The sequence below is a fragment of the Camelus dromedarius genome, chromosome 4 (genome assembly GCF_036321535.1).
Source record: "Camelus dromedarius isolate mCamDro1 chromosome 4, mCamDro1.pat, whole genome shotgun sequence".
NCBI classification, from domain to species: Eukaryota; Metazoa; Chordata; class Mammalia; order Artiodactyla; family Camelidae; genus Camelus; species Camelus dromedarius.
The window spans coordinates 77451415-77470792 of record NC_087439.1 but is presented as its reverse complement, the minus strand read 5'-3'; the positions used below and the strand labels follow the sequence as shown (position 1 = coordinate 77470792).

At 32.1% G+C, this 19378-nt stretch overlaps 1 long non-coding RNA gene across 1 annotated transcript in view; it reads left to right on the top strand.

Annotated features, from left to right (window-relative positions):
• Positions 1-18993, top strand: part of LOC135321221 (uncharacterized) — a 224766-nt gene extending 205773 nt beyond the window's left edge. Inside the window, exon 4 of the long non-coding RNA XR_010380788.1 lies at positions 18982-18993. This is a non-coding gene — a long non-coding RNA (uncharacterized LOC135321221). The remainder of the gene's footprint in view (positions 1-18981) is intronic.
• The last annotated feature ends 385 nt before the right edge of the window (positions 18994-19378 follow it).

Below are 19378 nucleotides of genomic sequence, written 5' to 3'. Positions count from 1 at the left end.
GTTTGCTTTTCAATCAGGCTACATGTTGACTGCAGATCAATTAGAAATTCTTCTCTACAGCTCATTCTCATAGACCCTGGCTGACACAGCAATTGCCATCTGAAACATTGACCATCACTTTATCAGTGCAATAGAATGCAAGAGTGAATTACCTCAACAAATTTCCTGTTTGTTGAAGAGATATAATTATATAATCCATCCAAGAGGACCAGAAACTGCATTCCTACTGTGTGCCTAATAGGAGTAAAAATGGAAATATATGACATTATTTACAGTATTATTTATACTGATTATATTACAATGAAATCATAGTTTCCTATGACTGCTGTAATAACCTCTTCATTTAAGTTTTTGTTTTATTTGTTTTTTAATTTTAATCTATAGCAGAATTATTTTTATCACCTCTAGGTGCAAAGAAAATATTTTAAATGAGTAACTAAAAAAGTCAACAAATAAGAAGTACCCTATTGATCCTAGAAAACAATGTTTAAGTTTTGAAGTAAATCATCAATGAATAATTGTCAAAAGTGTGTTTAAATTAGTAGATTTATGAGCTGTAAACATTTTTTCTTACAGCAAAAAACAAAACCCAGAAAAATAAAAAAACCCCGAAAAACAAAAAGCATATGATATGGTATCGCCCACAAGACCAGAGCAAAAACTGATTCATAAAAGAACAAAAAGAAGTCATCCTACTGGTAGGAAGTAAGCCAATTACACTTCTAGTCGCATACAACTGGCTACTCATGAAACATTAAAATCAAATCACTTCAGGCAAGTGCTTTGTTATGGATTAACTTGTCCATGATGCAATCAAGCTTTAGAATAATATTATAAATGCCAAACAAGACTTTTAAACAGCAACATTAAGACCCTTTGCCAGCTAAATCCATTACTGTAGAAAGAAATCCTTCAGGCAATGTTAGGTCACTGATTATAGCAATTTATTTCTCATTAGCTTATAACAACCTGACCTCTTCATCTGTTTCTGCTCTGTGAAGTTGCACTTCAGAATTTATATATACAAACTCATAAGGAATCATGAATATCCTCTAGAATTCCAGTCAGGAATGTTGACTGATTGGCTCCTCTAGTTGGAATGTCACAAGAGATTGATAGTTTATTTAATAAAGAAAATCAGAATCACACCATATAGAGGTGCATAATTGTAACACTCATCAAAGTATATTCAAAAGATTTCATATTGGTAGAAATATTGAAAATTTAACACCATCCAATAAAATTCTAAAGCTATAGAGCAAAGTTTCAAGGAATAGAAAATCCCTACATCATTAAAAAACAGAAGTTTCAAAAGTATAGAAAGTTATGGTAAACAATCTAATCCATCATTAAAATTTAGTATAACCTTGCTATTAAAGCTGTGTTCCGTCTGCCTGTCTGTCTATCTATCTATCTATCTATCTATCTATCTATCTATTATCTATCTATCTATCTATCTATCTATCTATCTATCTATCTTACAGTTCTGGAGACCAGAACTCTGAAATCAGTTTCCCTGAGCTTAAGCCAGGGTGTTCAGGAGGGCTACTTCTCTTTGGAGATTCTAAGGGATAATCCATTATCTTGCTATTTTCATCTTCTCCAAATGCATTCCTTGGATCACACACCTTTTTCCATCTTCAAAGCCATCAACATAGCATCTTGCTTCAGTCATCAGATTACTGCCATTTTTTACTCTAGTCATCAGTTTGTCTTTTTCAGTCTTCTCATTTTTGGGGATTTCCTCTAAGCATTGAAGGAATGAATAATACTGGTTCGGGAATATAAGAAAATTAAAGAGTTACTCAAAGAGAAAGCAGTCTCTGAATTTGGTTTAAAATTTCCAGTAAAATATTCTAATAGTCTTTGTATTATGTGTCTACAATTTTGACCAAATCCTGTGGGCAGGAAGATGTTTAAACATCTTCAACCTCTATTTGGTCATGTGCCCAGTGTTATAACAAGCAGTAGGGTATTACGATTGCCAATTCTAGAAATATGTAGACTGGGGGTTCACAAAAACAAAGTAGAATTCCTGTTACCTGAATAAGAAATGCTCAGTACGGAGCCAGTTCTAAGCTGATGTACAAACAAAACTGGAGTCTGTTTACCACAGTTGATGTGTTAGATTTCTGCAATATTGCGCTGGTTTCAAGAATACCAAGAGTGAAATTCCCAAAATAGGCATTGCCGCACTTACAAAAAGTTCCAGTGTTTTAGAAGGCAGACTATTCTGGGTTAGTTCTTAACATTAGGCATCTTGTGTCTAGTAACTACCAATAATGTCTAAAAATTGTGTCTAATAATAGAGCTCTTGATTTGCGAATGGATTCATCAGTCAAACGCAGTGGTTCTATCATCTCTTCCTGTCCTGGATACTGCCACTCTAATTTAAGTGTCATTTCTCACACCTGAATAACTGTAACCTCATCTTATTTGAACTATTTCACATCATGTGCTATCTACTGCAAACCATCCACCATACCAAATCAAACTTTCGGATTAATATTTCTTATTTATTTTCATGGAATCACTAAATTATGTTATTTCAGTTTGAAAAGGTCAGAGGTACTCTTACGTATACTAAGGAGTGAGAGGTTGTTGTCAATTAAAAATCGAAATTAAGAAAGAATAGTACATAATCTAAACGGGCTTGGTAAGCAACTAGAAAATAAGAGGAGACACTTCAGGTTTAGTGGCAGTTACCTTGCTGCCTCCTCAGAAGTGGTATTTATTTCTGTGATTTTTGACTCTGTTGACTGTCTTCATTGAGGAAAGTCTTTGGATCAAGTCCTTAATCCCCTCCTTGACCATAATCTGCATAAGGACAGCAGCTGTGAATCCTGAACAGCACTATATGTCTCTAATATCTGATTAGCCATATACCTAGTTTCATACTAAAAAGAAGGATGAAGGGTAGATTTAGAATAGAATATATGACTTGTTATAAATGATTCTTCTTACTTAAAAGGCCAAACAGAATCAAGAGTAGAAGAGGAGCTGTGATCATAATTAAAATTATTAATCATAGTCACCTGTTCTGTAATATAGAGCAAATTGTCACACAATACCTGTGTTTTAGTGGAATTCATTGGAAGCTATGAATAAGAAGATCCATCTGAACATAATCAATAGTACTGTGAAGAGAATAGGACTAATTGAAAATACTGTATATTCACAGATACATTAGGGAAAGAAAAACACATTTTTGAAATGAAGAAAGAGCTGAAATTGTAGGAGGAAAATTACATAATATTCTAGAATAAATAGAGAACGATTTACATGAAGGTAGATATTGGTGTTATTCAACTTCATGGGAAAGAAGATTTCCTGCTATTATTAGAACAGGAAAAACACAAATAAAATTGACTAAGATAAACTTGCAGTGAAAAAACATGAGTGCTAGAACTGGAGCAAAGTAAAAATATTTTAAGAAAAACAAAAGGAAATTTTATACCCAAATAAATTGTAATTCAATTAAAAAGTAAACAGGGAGACCTTCTTGAATACGCAGGCTCTCACTTCACCAAGTGATGGTTAATAAATTGAAAATAAATCACAGTACATTTTAAAGTAACAGATTTTTAAAAAGAAAAAAGGAAGAGAGACAAATAGAACTATAAAACTCAACAGATTAATAATATCAGAGAAAAGATTAAAAGTATTGTGCCAACAATACTCCATGCATTTAAAAAAAGATAAAAGGCATCACATGCAGTATTTTAGCTCCCTAGGGCTTCAGTAACAAATCACCGCAGACTTGGTAGCTTAAAAACAACAGGAATTTACTCACCCACAGAAGGACTCAGTATAGAAATCTGAAATCAAGGTGGTGGCAGGGCTAACTCCATTGTGTTTTTCTAACTTGTAATGTGTCCCAGCAATCCTAAACTATAGCCTTATCATTCTAATCACTGTGTCCATCTTCACATGGCCTTCTCTGCCTATGTCTCAGTATTTGTCCCCTTCTTATAAGGAAAATCACCATTCTTATAAGGCCCCCTCTAATCCAATATAACCTCGTCTTAAAGACATCTGCATCTTATTTCCATACAAGTTCAAATTCTGAAATTCTGTGTGGGCATGAATTTGGGGAGAACAATATCGAATCCACTACACATAGAATACAAAAGTTCATCAGATTTATAAGACCTAAGAGAAAATAAGGTGAGACAAGAGGATATGAAATATGGTTGGCAGAATTCAGGAAAGAAAAGAAGAATTCCAGAAAAGAAGGCCTTTTTTATAGCAAGTACAAATTAGAATAGACAGTATTAGAACATAGTAATGGACATGAAAGAACAGATGAGATAATAGAAAAGAAAATGAGAAAGTAAATTGAAAATGATTAAAGACTTTAAAATTATCAGAGCAAATATGATAGAAATAGTTAACTAGAAGATCAGATATGCACATCATCAATCATCAATGCCTTAGGAGTATATTACTGAGATAATGTGGTAGAAAAAAACAGTCAAAGGTAAAATGCAAGATAGATTTTAGAAACTAAAAGATTTAAAACTTGAAGTGAACAGCACCCTGTACTTTAGAGGGGTAAAAAAATGCAGAGTGACCCTCATACTAACAGACATTTGACTTGAAAGATGAGAAATGCAAGACTAATTTCATACTTCTTCACAATATATTAAACAGTATACTAGTAAACTAGTAAGCAGTTGGGCCATATTTTTAAAGCACTGAATGAAAAAAAATGTGACGGAAATTATCCACATTGTTGGACATTTCTGATATGCAAGAACTCATGAGATTTGGTTTTTCTGAGTCGTTCATTAAGAAACTGCAATTGAGCCAACTTCAATCAACCATGAAGTAAATGGAAAAACTGGTACTAAGTTAGGAATAAAGAAATTGGACCACTAAATTTTGGGGAAACCAGTCATCAGCTGGTGAGGAAACTCAAATAGCTCTGTGGAGAAGCCCAGGAGTATAAACCAACATTTAGCACCAAACTTGGTGAAACATGTGAATGAGTTACCTTGGAAGGAGATCCTCCAACTCCAGTGAAGCCTTCAAAGGGCTACAGCCTGGCTGACTTGAGTGCAACATCTTAAGAAGCCCTGAGTGGAATTGTCCAGCCAAGCTGGTCATTAATTCCTGACCTATAATAACTGTAATTGTGGATCTCAGACTAAACGACTGCTGTAGTTCTGATTTGGAAATAGAAATCATTAAAATACAGACATTATAAAAATAGTAATTGTAAACAGTGAGTAGATAAAACACCACCAATTACTTGACTTTTCTCTAATAAGAAGAAATCTCTCAGCCAGTGGATAGAAGGCTGGAACCTTCTTGCCCTTAATGACCAAGGCAAAAATCTACTGCTTCTTAGGGAGGAGTAGCAATAAAAGATATCTTTTTTTTGGGGGGAGAGAAATAAGAAGCATCTTGTTCCTGGAAGAGAAAGCATCTCTTTCAGGAAATAAAAGCAGAGGGAGTGCTTCCTAACTCATTCTGAGAGTCCAACATTATGCTAATAACAAAACCAAGATGCTAAAATGAAGGACAACTATATATCAATATTTCTTATGAGCATAAATGCAAAATTCTTCAACAAGATATTAGTGAAATAAACCCAAAGTTGTATAAAATAGTTTTACACCACAACCAAGTGTGATTTATTCCAGATATATAAGGTTGTTTCAACATTTGAAAATCAATTAATGTATTCCATCACATCAACAGGCTAAAGATGAAAAATCATTTGATTATATCAATATACAAAGAAAAATATTTGATGAAACAAACATGCACAAAAATAAACTTTTAGTAAACTAGGAATAGATGGGAGATTCCTCCACTTAATAAATCCACAAAAAAGTCTTCAGCAAACATCACACTTAATAGTTAGAAATCATACTTTCCCTTTATGATTGGGTGTAAGAGAATTCCCTCTTACTATCCCTATTCAATATGGACTGGAAGTCATAGCTAATTCAATAAGACAAGGAACAAAAATAAAATGTATACAGACTGAGGAAGAAGAAATAAAACTGTCTTTATTCATAATGACATGATTTTCTATGTAGAAAATCCCAAAGAATTCACTAAAACCTCCTAGAACTAATAAGTGATTATAACAAGATTGCACTATATAGGTTTACTATACAAATTTTAATTATAAATTTAGTATATAAGTTTTACATAAATGGGATGTGGAGATATGAATAGGTTGAGTCCAGAGGATTTTTAGAGCAGTAAAATACTCTGTGTTAGTATAATGATGGATATATGTCATTATATATTTGTCCAAACCCACTGATTGTACCACACTAAGAATGAACTATAATGTAAACTATGGACTCAGAATGATTATGATGCTTCAATGTAGGTTCATTCTTGAAGAAAAATGTACCATTTTGGTGAGTGATGTTGATAATGGGGATGACTACATAGTCTTTCTCTCAATTTTACTGTGAACTTAAAACCGCTTTTAAAAAAGAAGTCTTTAATTAAAAAAATCAAAACTATAAGAACTTGAATTAGGGTATAAGTTTTTATATATAGCCAAAAACATGATCAGTGAATTTTGGACTTGTATTAAAACTAAAATTTTTCTTCTAAAACACTTTTAAGAGAATAAAGAAGCAAACCACCATCTTCAAGAAAATACTTGCAAAATACATATCTGATAAGGAATTTATATACAAAGAACTATTAAAACCCAATGAAAAACACATGACCTAAGTTTTAAAAACGCATGAAATATTTGGACAAACTTCACCAGAAAATATATACAGATATCAAGCAAACATATGAAAAGATACTTAACATCATTTATCTTTAGGAAATTATTAATTAAAAACAACAAGATACCATGACAGACAATAGAATAGCTAAAATCAGAAAAAATGACAATACCAAATGCTTGTAAGGGTATAGGGAAACATGAATATTAATCCCTTGCTGGTGAGAGTGCAAAATTTAATTTCAAAGTGAATTTTACCGTATCTTTTAGGAAGCGATAGGTCCAGTACTTTATAAATAATGCCACTAAAGAGAACAGAACAGTTCCAACACATTCTGTGAAGTAAATAGAACACTCATTTAATTACACTCATACACACAAATATGGCAAAAACAGCAGTGATAGGCAAATATCAGTTATGATAAAGGATATACATTACTAAATCAAATATCCACAAGGAATAATGCAGCATATTCATGCAGTGCTCCTACTAGGAATACAGTGATAATTTAGGGTAAAAATATATTACAGATATATAAAATGTCAAAATATCATATGATCATCTCTTTTTCTGTTTTTCTTCTGTGTGTGTGTGTATGTATGTACTAGGTCTCTGTCCTTCTATGAACCTATGTACTTGCCTATCTACCTATCTCTGTGTTTACTCAAAAGTTAGTATTGTGCTTTATAGCAAAACCCATGGGGCATTTCAATTAGTATTAGTATTGTTATATACTTTTTGCTGGAATACCCAAACAATATTCTTCTTAAAGAATCAAACAAAAAACAAAATCGTGAAAAATACTCTATTTATTATTGGAAGGAAAACATAACATGTAAGTTCAACAAGAAATGTTCAATATACATATGAAGAAATGTTTAAAATGTTACTGAAAGAAGATTTAAATAAATAAAAAATGAAGCATATCACCTATTTATTCTAAATTTAATTCCTGATTTATCAAAAATTTAAATTTAATACAGAATCACAAAAATGGAAAAAGAATTCTTGAGAGACTTCACTTATAATGTTTTAATGAGGGAAGGCATTGTAAGCAAAAAAAAAGAAAAACTGTAAGCCTTAAAATAAGTCTATGACTTAAAAGTCAGCAAGACTATGTCAAATAAATAATAAAGTTGGAGAAATATTTGCATACCATATTTCCATTTTATACAAGTTACCAAGAAACATACAAAAAGACTAGATAAGTGATATGAATGAACCATTTCAAGATAAAATATACAAACTTCAAAACTTCTAAAAACACTCAACCTTACTCATGATAAAAAGGTTCAAATTGATAGTATAATAAGATGACATTTTCTACCAATCATGTTGAAAATGATCAAAACAATATGATGTTATTGTTCATAAGGGTTTATGGAAGTAAGACCCCAGACGATATTATCAGTTGCTCTGGTAAAGAGAAAAGAAAGCTGCAGAGTATGGCATACCAGCATTTCTATGCTCCAGTCATCTACGGCTCAGTGACCAGAACTACCTATAGTGCACCCCTTAGTCACAGAATGTCCATGAAGTGAAATCCTATGAATTGCTCAACAGGGGGAAATAACCAATATTTGGTAAATAGCACTAATAATTACCACATTCTGCTTCTAGTCATCAAATAGTCAATATATCTTACTTCCCTCACACAAAATACCCTCCAAACCTCCTCAAATCACATTATTCAAAAGTCCCTCCATCATGGTATCAAGATGTTAAAATCAATTTTTGCTTTAGTATGAATCAAGGAAATAGAGCACATATGTAGACAATAAACAGGTTAAATAACCCCTCCAGAAAGTAAATGGTAAAGCCCAAATCAAGGGTTTTAATTTGTAGAGTGCACTTTTTTTGTAGGTTATTTGTGATAGTGAGTGAAGGGGTCTAATTTGCCTGTATGAATTTTATTCACTGCAACATTTACTTAAGATTATTGGCCTATTATTCTTTATAGTCAACAAATAACTTGATAAACTATTTCTATATAACTAATAAAGTAGTAATTAATGTTAGGCAGATAAATAATGTTGTAATCCAAGTTCGGGGTCTTTATATTCATTCTCTGATGAAATACTTAGTGTTTTACAAACATCTTTCTCTAGCTAGAGAAGACCAAACCCAAGAGTATATATGTTCTTGGCACTGAACACGAAAGTGAAAAAAAATAACTAATTTTTTTAAACTACACTTAACTGATTGTTCCAGTTTTATATATAAGTAATTATAAATGTATTCTTAATATTGCATGATTTCATGAAGAAATTCCAGTTTTATAATTGTCCAACAATTTTTTAGCTTTCCCTTTGATATAATTTTATATGAAGAGGTCAATGTTAATAAATATATATGTGCATACACACACACACACTTACAGTTGTTAGTCATTAACATTTAACAATTCTGTATTTCCCACTAGATAGTACTGTAAAACTGAGTATACCATATTACACTGTTTATACCTTTCTTCTACAAGTACATTTGAAACACCAGTGGTAGGTAAAAATAAATATAAGTTTTTCTGGTGTTACATTTCAAATTGTTTCTGCTAACAGTTTTTGAGACCACACGCATTTCCCCATTAATGTAAATATGGTGTTACTGTATCATAAGCTGATTTGTTTCTCGGTTTACCTTTAAATGAAATATGTTTTAAAGGATGAACTCTAACATAATGAATATATGTCTGAGGTAAAATTACTGTAGTAGCAAAGAAAGATATACAGAATATATGAAATACCTCAGAGTTCTAACATGTGGAATTACTGCTGACAGTATACTCTGCGGTGTACTTATGGTATCTTTATTGTTGTTATCTGTATTCTGGAGGTTCTCTTGGGATTGCCTTTTCTTGCTCATGGAATTTTGTTGACACATTTAGATGTCAGCTTCTAAAAAATTTATGGAGTGGAACAGAAGGGTGTTTCCTTCTTAAAGTTTTATATACCCAAGTCTTCTTCTTCTGATGTGGCAGCTGGGATTATCTTTGGATCACACATTGGGATTTTTGCCAGAATACATTTGAGCAGAAAGATGAAGAAAGGAGAGGAATACCAAAGTTTGAAATGACAGGAAATATTCAGTTTTTTAAAAATTAACAGATTTTACTAGAGAAACCTAAGTAATATAGATATTGATTTGATGATAGCGTAAGTACATCTTTACATTTTACATATTTAATTGACTTCACATAATTGGTTTTGCATAAGTAGTTTACATATTTAATCATATTACTTATTTTGATTTTTTTTTGTACTTCTGCCTTAAGATATTACCATGATAGTGTTTCACATATAATGTTTTAAAGCTAATTCATCATATTTGACCCAAAATACCGGGGAGGGTATCTATTTTGTTCATTAAATATCATTGGCTCAGTCTTCCAGAAGACAGAAACCAGGTCAAATTATCTCCCCACTCGAGTGCTTCTTTCTCTGTGCTCTTTCTCTTTTTTCCTTTCTTTCTTTCTCTTTTATCTTCTCCTTATGAGGGATTGCTGAGTTAGTAGGACCAAGTTCACAATTTACCATACTGCATTTTACTAAATGGCAGAGTCATTATATGCACTTTAGATGCTTTTTGCTGCGTACTGTTTTATAGTGAGGTGATGCAGTCCTTAAATTCTTAAGTGCAGGTCTAGGGCAGTATAAATGAATATTATATGTATATACATGTATAAAATATGCAGAAAACAGTATTTGTCATGGGAGAAGGAATCAAGAATAGCAGGAAGTCCTGTTTAGAATTTCAGGGAGAGAAAGCTTTAGAATATGGGAAATTTATTGTGTGTATTAATTATTTTATTCACTAATTCTGCTAATGGGAGAATACACTTTAAATTATCCAGGAATAAAGTATCTTCACATTAGAAAGAGCCAGTAGTGGGAAAAATAGTTTCCAGTTTAGTTCAGGAAAGGCTTATATGAAACTTAATGGCTCTGCAGCAAAATCTGTACAATGTTTTTACCTATCAGAATACCTTGTGGATTAATATCTGAGACAATAGGGAATTAAATGAGAAAACTATATCTTTTTGAGGAGAATGTGTTTTTACTCAAGACTAAGTTATTGTGTCCCCCATTATTGACAGTCACTACATTACCCTATAAGTTTATTTCAAATATTTTGTAGTATAAAAGGAGATAAACACTGTACTGAAGAATCAGAAATTAGTCTTTCTTTGACAATTTTTAATATAGAAAACAGGCAATTTTGAAAAAGAATATATTATACATGATTTATAAAATTTCTGAAAATGATTAAAAGCATAGAGTAAAAAGTTAAAAGGGAGAGAAAAAGGCAAAAGAAAAATGGATGAAAAGCTGAAGAGAATTTAAGGGAAAAGTATAGGGCAACTAGAATAAATGACCAATATTATTATCTGTGAAGAAAACTGACAATGCAGAACATTTTACCAGTGATGTGAAAGACTAACTTTCAAAATTTTTCCTGAAGAAGAGGGAAGAAAAGTGATTGTACACAACCTATCTTAGCTCTCAAACTACGTTCAGAATGAGACAGAGACAAACAACAAATAAGGATGGAACAAAACCTTCACAGGATTAATAAAGACAATCTTAAACTTACAGATATCGGAGTAATAGGCAAAATAATTTTCTGTAACTTACCTGTTTTTAAAATACACTTTCCTTTGCATGAATTTCTTTTTAACAACTTATTTTTTCTGAAACATTGTCAGAACTTCCCTTTTATCTTTAATGGACAGTTTAGGCTTGTGTTATTTATATTTTCTCACTAGTAGTCCATTGACAGCCACTTTTCATCAATGACTCAAAGTTAAAAATACCTACAAAATTTGAAATACCTTTCTGTATATGAAATTAAAATGAGTAGTGTCTTTATGTGTAACTATTCTTATAAGTATTTTGTACTGAAACATTCAGTGTACTTCTACATGATACAATTTTTATTGTTATTCCCATTTCATCATTAAATTTCTGTAAAGATTTTGCTATATTTAAATATCTTGATTTTAGGAATTCAGCCATGTTGATGATATCCTGGAGATGGCTTTAGCTTTCTTATTGCAATAGTTCTTGTGAATAATGTAGTGCTTTCTTCATACTAGTGGATCATCCATATTCCAAATGCCTATTCCAAAAATATTTGCAAAATTCTAGATTTAGCAGTTTAAGCTGTTAGTATTCTTTGCTACTGTAATGGAGCTGATGAAGAGTATATTCTAGGATAAGGATAAATAGTAAATTGATCCATTTTTGTTTCTTCACGTTTTTGTATTTACTGTAATATTCACTTTCTGGTTTTATTGAAGAATTTTCTAAGCTGCATGACCATGTTTTGAGAATTAGTTGAGTTAAAATTAGTAAAACTTGTCCTTAAATAGACTTCCCCAGGCATATACATATGGCATACCGCAATGCTCCAGAAGCAAATGGAGGATGCTTCACATTGTGGAAATTATATTTAGGGACTCTTGTGACTTGTGATACATGATGGCCGGTCACATGGAGCCAATGAGAGTACTGGTGGCAAGCCATATATATAATATTAATATATATCAGTATCTTTGTTAAGTTTTAGAGGAAATATACATAAATATATGTTCTAATATTTTCCTCAGAGCTCAAATAATTTTGGGAGGCATACACTGGAGTCCATGGATGCTGTGATTATAACTCTTGATCAGAACAGAAGTATAAAGTAGAGGTTACAATCTCTATGTAAGCCTGCTTGGATTACAATCCTGGGCTCTGTTTTAGTTTCCCATGTTTAAAATGCTTTTATTTGGCAAATTTTTATATAGCATTCATAAAACTTTCAAGAAGTATTACCTCCTTTACAGCACAGGAAAGCCAGGTACCGAGATGCTATGTGATTGCATAGGATAACACAGCTGGTAAGCAGCAGGGATAGAATTTAAGTCAAAGCAATCTATTTCTAATTTCCACAATATGCTGCCTCTCAAAATCCAGATCACATTAATATTTACCTCATAGGCTTATTGTTAGGATTCAATGACATGTGAAATATTAAGAACACAGTTCTGCACATAATTAGCACTCACTGTGTCCTAGTTATTGTGATAGACACTCTGTTACCATATGGTTGAGACTACATGTGGGCAGGAGATGTGAAGGGCTATGATATTCAAAGAGAAGTGGAGAAAGAGACTGAGGAAAGGCTTGAAAGTATTAAGAGGTATTAACCATCCTGTCTCTAATCCTTCTTGAGGTTTGGCTGTTTCTCTGCCCTTACTGTGGCTTGCTTTTTCATTCTTAATAAAGACAATTCTTTTATTAGAAACAATATAGTTTTATTTCAGTATCCATTCACCATGCTTTACATTTACTATAACAACCCTGTGTTACTGATTTTATTGAATAAAATGCCTAAAGAGCAAAAAGAAAGAAGAAAGAAAAAATGAAAAGGAAAGAAAGGAACAAGCAAGTTCAGTTCTGACCATAGAGTAACATTTTAAAGGCAAACTGACTAAGTAGTATTTATTTAGCATAGAAATACAGTGAAATAAAAAATGAAAAATATGAGCAATTTTACTAAAAACATATATCCATATATTTCCATTTACTTTAATATTTGGAAGCATATAAATAGTTCATGAAACCCTATTGCCAAATATTACACAAAAATTTAGATCACTCATTATATGTATGTATATACATATATGCGTATATGTGTGTTTTCCAATCTTTCAATTTTCAAAGGTTTTGGAATTGTGTACAAACATTCTGAAAGGATAACGATTCCTCATCCCATAATGGAAACAACCATAACCAAATCAAATGGAAAATCAGCACAGCTCACCTACTTTCTCAGAACATCTGTTACTTCATAAATTAGGTAAATCATTAGCGTTAGCATTTCTGAAGGCAAATCAAAGCAGATCCTAAAAGCTTGTTTTGCTACATACTCCCTCACTTTGCCTGCAGACATTTCATTTAAGGTATCTGAAGTGAAAACCAGTCTCACTTTTCTTAAATACCAAAATTTAGAGAAAAACCTTTTAGTAACAAGTAACAACATGTCATCCATTCTACTGTGAACAATATTGGTGTGCCTTACACCAGTGGGAAAGCCTTAGAAATTGACATTTGAGGTACTTTATAATAATGCCGAATGTTTCCCCAATGGTTGAGTGGAAATACATAATTAAAAGGAAAGCCTCTCAGAAAGTGACAAGAAGTGACTATTGCTGGGTCATTAAATATATGTTCATTATTAATTGGCCCTGCCAAATGACAATTTTGGAGTTAAGAAAAATAGCTATAACTAATATTTTTATGTATATTTGGAATTCAGTGATTCAGATATTTCATGCATCTTAATTGCTGAAAATTTTGCTTGGTTATCTGATCATGACTATTAAACATAAAAGAATAATAGCAGTATCTATCTTTGGATTTATTGGAAAGATTAAAGGAAATGTATATAAACCATTTAAACAACATTTTATACATAGTAGACTCACTAAATCATATTAAGTACAGTAATAACACCCTATTCCCACTATTCATAATGCTATCACACATTTGGAACTGTCATTCATTTCCTAGGCAACCTATACAAAACCAACTAGAAGTAATTACTTCTAATTACTCCAATTTTTATTATCCTGTAACACTAGCACGCCAACATGGCAGAACAATACCTACTTATTTGAAACCAAACAATGACTTTTTTATATAGAACTGGAAGGAAATAAATAAATAAATAAACAAACCCTTTTTTGTATTATTTGGATTAATATTTCTGCTGTCTCTTTTGTATCAAGCAGTAGAACATGATACACAGGAAGATACATTTTCCTAAAATACAGTGGCAGGTAACAAATTCTGAGGTCAGCGGTAGGTATCCTTTTTGATACTTCAGTTACTTCATTAGAGCAGTGGGAGATTTCTTCATAAGGCAATTTGTTGAAAACTCTACAGCCTTGCACATCACATCTAATACTATAAAAAGGAATCTGGTATGATCAGTAGTGATATAATGAATACTACTATATGAATTAATAATATTTGGCCACTTCTTAAAGTTTTAATGGCTCCATCTGTTTCTTAGTTCATTTGAAATAGTTAATATTCTCCACTTTTCTTGTGACAGTAATTCATATATCCTAGCCTTTATTGGGTATATACATCCCTGAACACACAGACCTATTTGAGTTAAGAGAGAATGTGGAGATTGCATATCTTCTTTAACTACCTTAACAAGAGACAATCTCACATTAGCCAGGTTGATTATTATTTATGAAATTCAGCCTCAGGGTGGCCAAAATGGCAGAAAGAAGGAGATAAATGCAGTGCTGGTGACAAGCACATAATTATTGCTACTACAATAAAGAAAACGAGATGAAATAAATCAAATACCTTTTATCATATATTCATCTGAAATTCTTGTTCTCCAAATATGCCATAGAGTGGCTTATATTTACAGAATGCAATGATTATTCAGTTGCCTACTGGCTAACACTTTCTCTTATTTTTTCATAGTTTGCTTTACTTATTTACAGTTACCTAAAGGAGTGCTCACTTGAATACTGAGTTAAAGGAAATGTTTTAAGAAAATATTTTGAAACTGCACTTTAATGGAGAAAATGTTAAGAAAGTTAAAAGAATTATTATAAAAACTGAATCTCAACTTTGTTTTACTGGCATTAGCACAGTTAAGAGTATTACAATATAAATTAGGGAGTTTTTTGTTTTTTGTTTTTTTAAGCTGAGGAACTTCTGTGTGACTGCACTGTATGGGAATTTGGCAGCCCATGGCAGACAGCAAAGCGGATGTTGTATAGACAGTTGCTGACCTGACAGCTGAAGTGCAGACTTTATTGTTTGTGAAGAGTATGAGGTGTCTGGCATATGTGTTTAGTATCAAGGGATTCAAACCAACAGAGCTGTCATTTTAAGGGTAATTATGAATTGAGACACACCAAAGAATGGCCTTATTTTAAAAATCTAGCCTTTTCTAATGCACATGAAAACATTTAATGAATAGTAATAAAAACAGTGACACATTTTTTATTTAGATCTTAAGCTAAACCAAAATGTTTAAAGCCTATCTAGACAGAGAATGCCAACATCTTTGGTCAATCATCTGGGTAAAATACATGTATAGCATTTTTTTCTTTCTTAAAGCTTTCAAATTTAAAAGGCAAAAGTCTTATTTGTAACATGTAGTTCTTAAATGCAAACACATTCACAAACTAAATTAAATTTAAAAATCTGGAAGAGAATACTAAACAATACCTGAGTTATAAGACTGCATAATTGATGAACTGGTGAACTGATGAATTTATGATGAAATCTTGGACTGATGAATCTTATGGAAAGATTAAAAATTTAATAGGAACACAATTTTAAAAACATATAGCTAATCAAACTTCAAGATTTATAAAAATAAGTTAATGAATACCAATACCATTTAATAAATATAGAATATACTACTTTGAAAGGTACATGTTGAATTAGTACTAATTTCACTAGAGCATTCTTCAATTTATTCATGGGCGCAGAAAGTATTTACTGAGTGCCTAATTTATACATTGACTGTGATAGGATCATGAGATCTCTCTTCCTCACACCAAGCTCAGTTCCTGTCCTATTTATATCTTAGCTTACCTTTTTAAAAAAAGCAACCTGTTTAAATCAAAATACCACATTTGAAGGAACATAGCATGGAGAATGCTGCTAATGTTATGCTTTTCCCAAACATTTTTTTGCTCTTAGAATAAAACAATTTTAATAGACATTCTTCTCTAGCTATTGGCACAAGAGCCTGTCCCACACAGGTCTCATGAGGAGTGGAATGACATAAGCATATTTTCTTTTCCATGGAAGGAAATATAATGAATTTGGGAACAATTTAATCCAATTGTAGAGTGAACTTTGTTAAAGAAAGTGGAAGCCATCAATAAAGTGAGGGGAATAAAAGAAGAAAGACAGCTATATTCAGTTTTTCTGGAAGGGAAAGTCAAAGTTAATATCTAAATCTGAAAAATCAAGATTTGAAAATTCAAGTATATAATTTAAAGAAATGGAGGCAAATATCAAATTCTCCAGCTAAAAGAAATGAAAGTCATTTCTTTTGGAAGAGGGAGAGAGAGTAACAGGAGACTGCTGCTATCCGTAATGAGTCTCATTTATCTAGCTGACCAACTTGTGTGCAAATACACCTCAGGGGAAAGTTAAAATAAAATTAAAAAAATGAATGAAAATAAAACTAAAACTAAAAATATTGAATTAAAGCTTAGTTACTAAACCAGAATCAAAACATTTACATGTGTTTTCCATGCCTGTTTATGAAGACTTTTAAAAAATAAAATAGAGGAAATCTGAGAGCCTTTCAGATAAGGTACTATCTTTTAGTCTTGGTTATCTTTGCTCCCTTAATGTAACTTTTTAGGTAACACTTTACGCAAATTAATGTTTCTATTCTAATAGAAAATTAACTTTTTTTCCACAGTTAATTTTGTAAGCTTATATCTATGTAATACTCACTAAATCTCAAAAATTATAGAAACATTTTATTCCAAATATTAGCCCTTTTGCTTTACATTTCGATGTATGAAGTTGTACTATTTTAAAATAACAGGCAATAAAGCTGTATTTCACAATGAATTAATATATTAATTGTTAGACAAATCAGGACAGCCCATGTTTCTTCATCATTTCCTTAAAATTTCAATGAATACAATTTTACTCTAAAATAAAGAACATTTTCGTATATTAAATAATGAGTTGAAATTTGAATGTCTGCTCTTGCCAGTTGCTCTCAAAATGCTTTATGCAATTGGACTGCATATTTCCCACGTGTATTTAAATTAGTTATACATTTTTCTTTATACTAATTTAAAAATAACATATATCAGTGATTAAAGGTTATTTGAGGGAAAATGCTGTGTAAAAACACATAATCAAATATATTGAAAGTCAGTGGAAATACATGCCGTAAGTCTGACCTAAATAAAACACGTTCGTAAAATCCCTGCTGATAAAAAAATTGTCTTTGAATTTCTAAGTTTTAAAGCATATGCATGCAAATTTTTTTAAAAAACTACATTTTGCTTACAGTTAATTCACATTATTTGTAGTAACTAGGTACTAGTATAAAGTTGCTCCCAAATCTGAATTAGCAAATACTGAATTATTGCCATTAGGGGAAATACAGGGTTAAATTCTAAACCCCAGGACACAGCATTTTTTGTCAATCGATCAATACATAACCTTGTTTCATAGGTCTTTCTGTTTAAAGAGACTTTGTTGAAGGTACATTGTTGTTTCATTCATATTGAATGTATGGCCATCAGCACTGTAACTCCTGTCTGAACAAAACTTACCTTATCTCACTTCACCTTACCTTACCTTACCTTACCCATGTATTTTCTCCATATATCACACTGCTGATTTCTTAGCTAATGGGAATACTAGGCAGCACTTCAGCAATATGCTTGGGGGCTCCTTTCAGGGAATAGTTGAGATTACTGTTTTATTTTTGTTCTGACCCTAAGAAGATTCCTTTCAGCTTTGTTACTTCAAGTTTATAGGAATAGCTGAAAAGTAGCTAGCCTAAAGTTTCATCTATTTTGGATCTCCTCTTACATTTATTTCACCACAACCTGCACTGTCCTTGAGAGTGACTTTAGGCTTGAACTTCTTCACTCTCTGTTGCAAATGAAGAGATCAAGGTCTATCTGTTTTTTACTCACTTTCTCCTTCTAAAAACCTGGAACATTTCTGAGCCTGAGCTTTGGAGCTGAGGATAAGGGCAATACCAAGCTTCTCTGTGAATGGCACCTCTATGCTAGGAGCTGAGCACTTGTTGGGGTGGGCAGCAGCCTGGAGTCCTTTCGGCTTGCCTCTCCTGACATGAAATGACTGTCTCAGAAGCTAGGGCAAGAGTGATCAGGGCACCAGTATTCTCAACATACCATACCCGAAGTATACCTTCCATTTCAAAAGTGGGGATTAGAGATAAGAATGGATTCTCTACCTATTTACCACACTTTTTGAAGCTTTGCTTCAGCAACAGAGTGTGGGGACAAGATGAGAAATGCTGGCATCCTGTTCCTCCCAGAAAGAAAACCCTCCATCTGGGTTCTGAAGAAGAGATCTTAGTTTTCTTGAGTTTAGCAATCCAGAGTGAAGTCTCTGCCATGCTGATCTGGGAGAAGAAAGGGATGGAAAGTTCTTGGTTCAAATGACACAGATTCTTACCTTTCTAACTGAATGTTTACATATTTATGGATTTTTCATTTGTTATTACCCCTTAGGACCATTTACAGAGGCTTTAAAATACCAATATACACTTTTCATCAATTTTATGGGGAAGCAGTTCAGAAGACCTCCTCATACTCTCATGTTGGAAGTAAACCTGTTGAGTTGAGTTGTTTTAAAGTGGAATCCTACTGTAAGTGGTAAATCTTGGCTTCTGAGGCCCCATCCAGTGCAATTATTCTGTCTCTTTTTCTTTATTTTGTACATTATTTTATTTATAATATTTTTGATTTAAAGTCTAATGACAAGTTTATTTCCAAATTATTTATATAGTTTTTATTTATAAAGAAACCTAGTATATTGACTTGCTCTTAAATGATAAAATGATTTTAACTTCCTTCTTCAGTGTTGTGAAGAAACATGGAAACATGTTCAGACTCAGAAAAATAACTG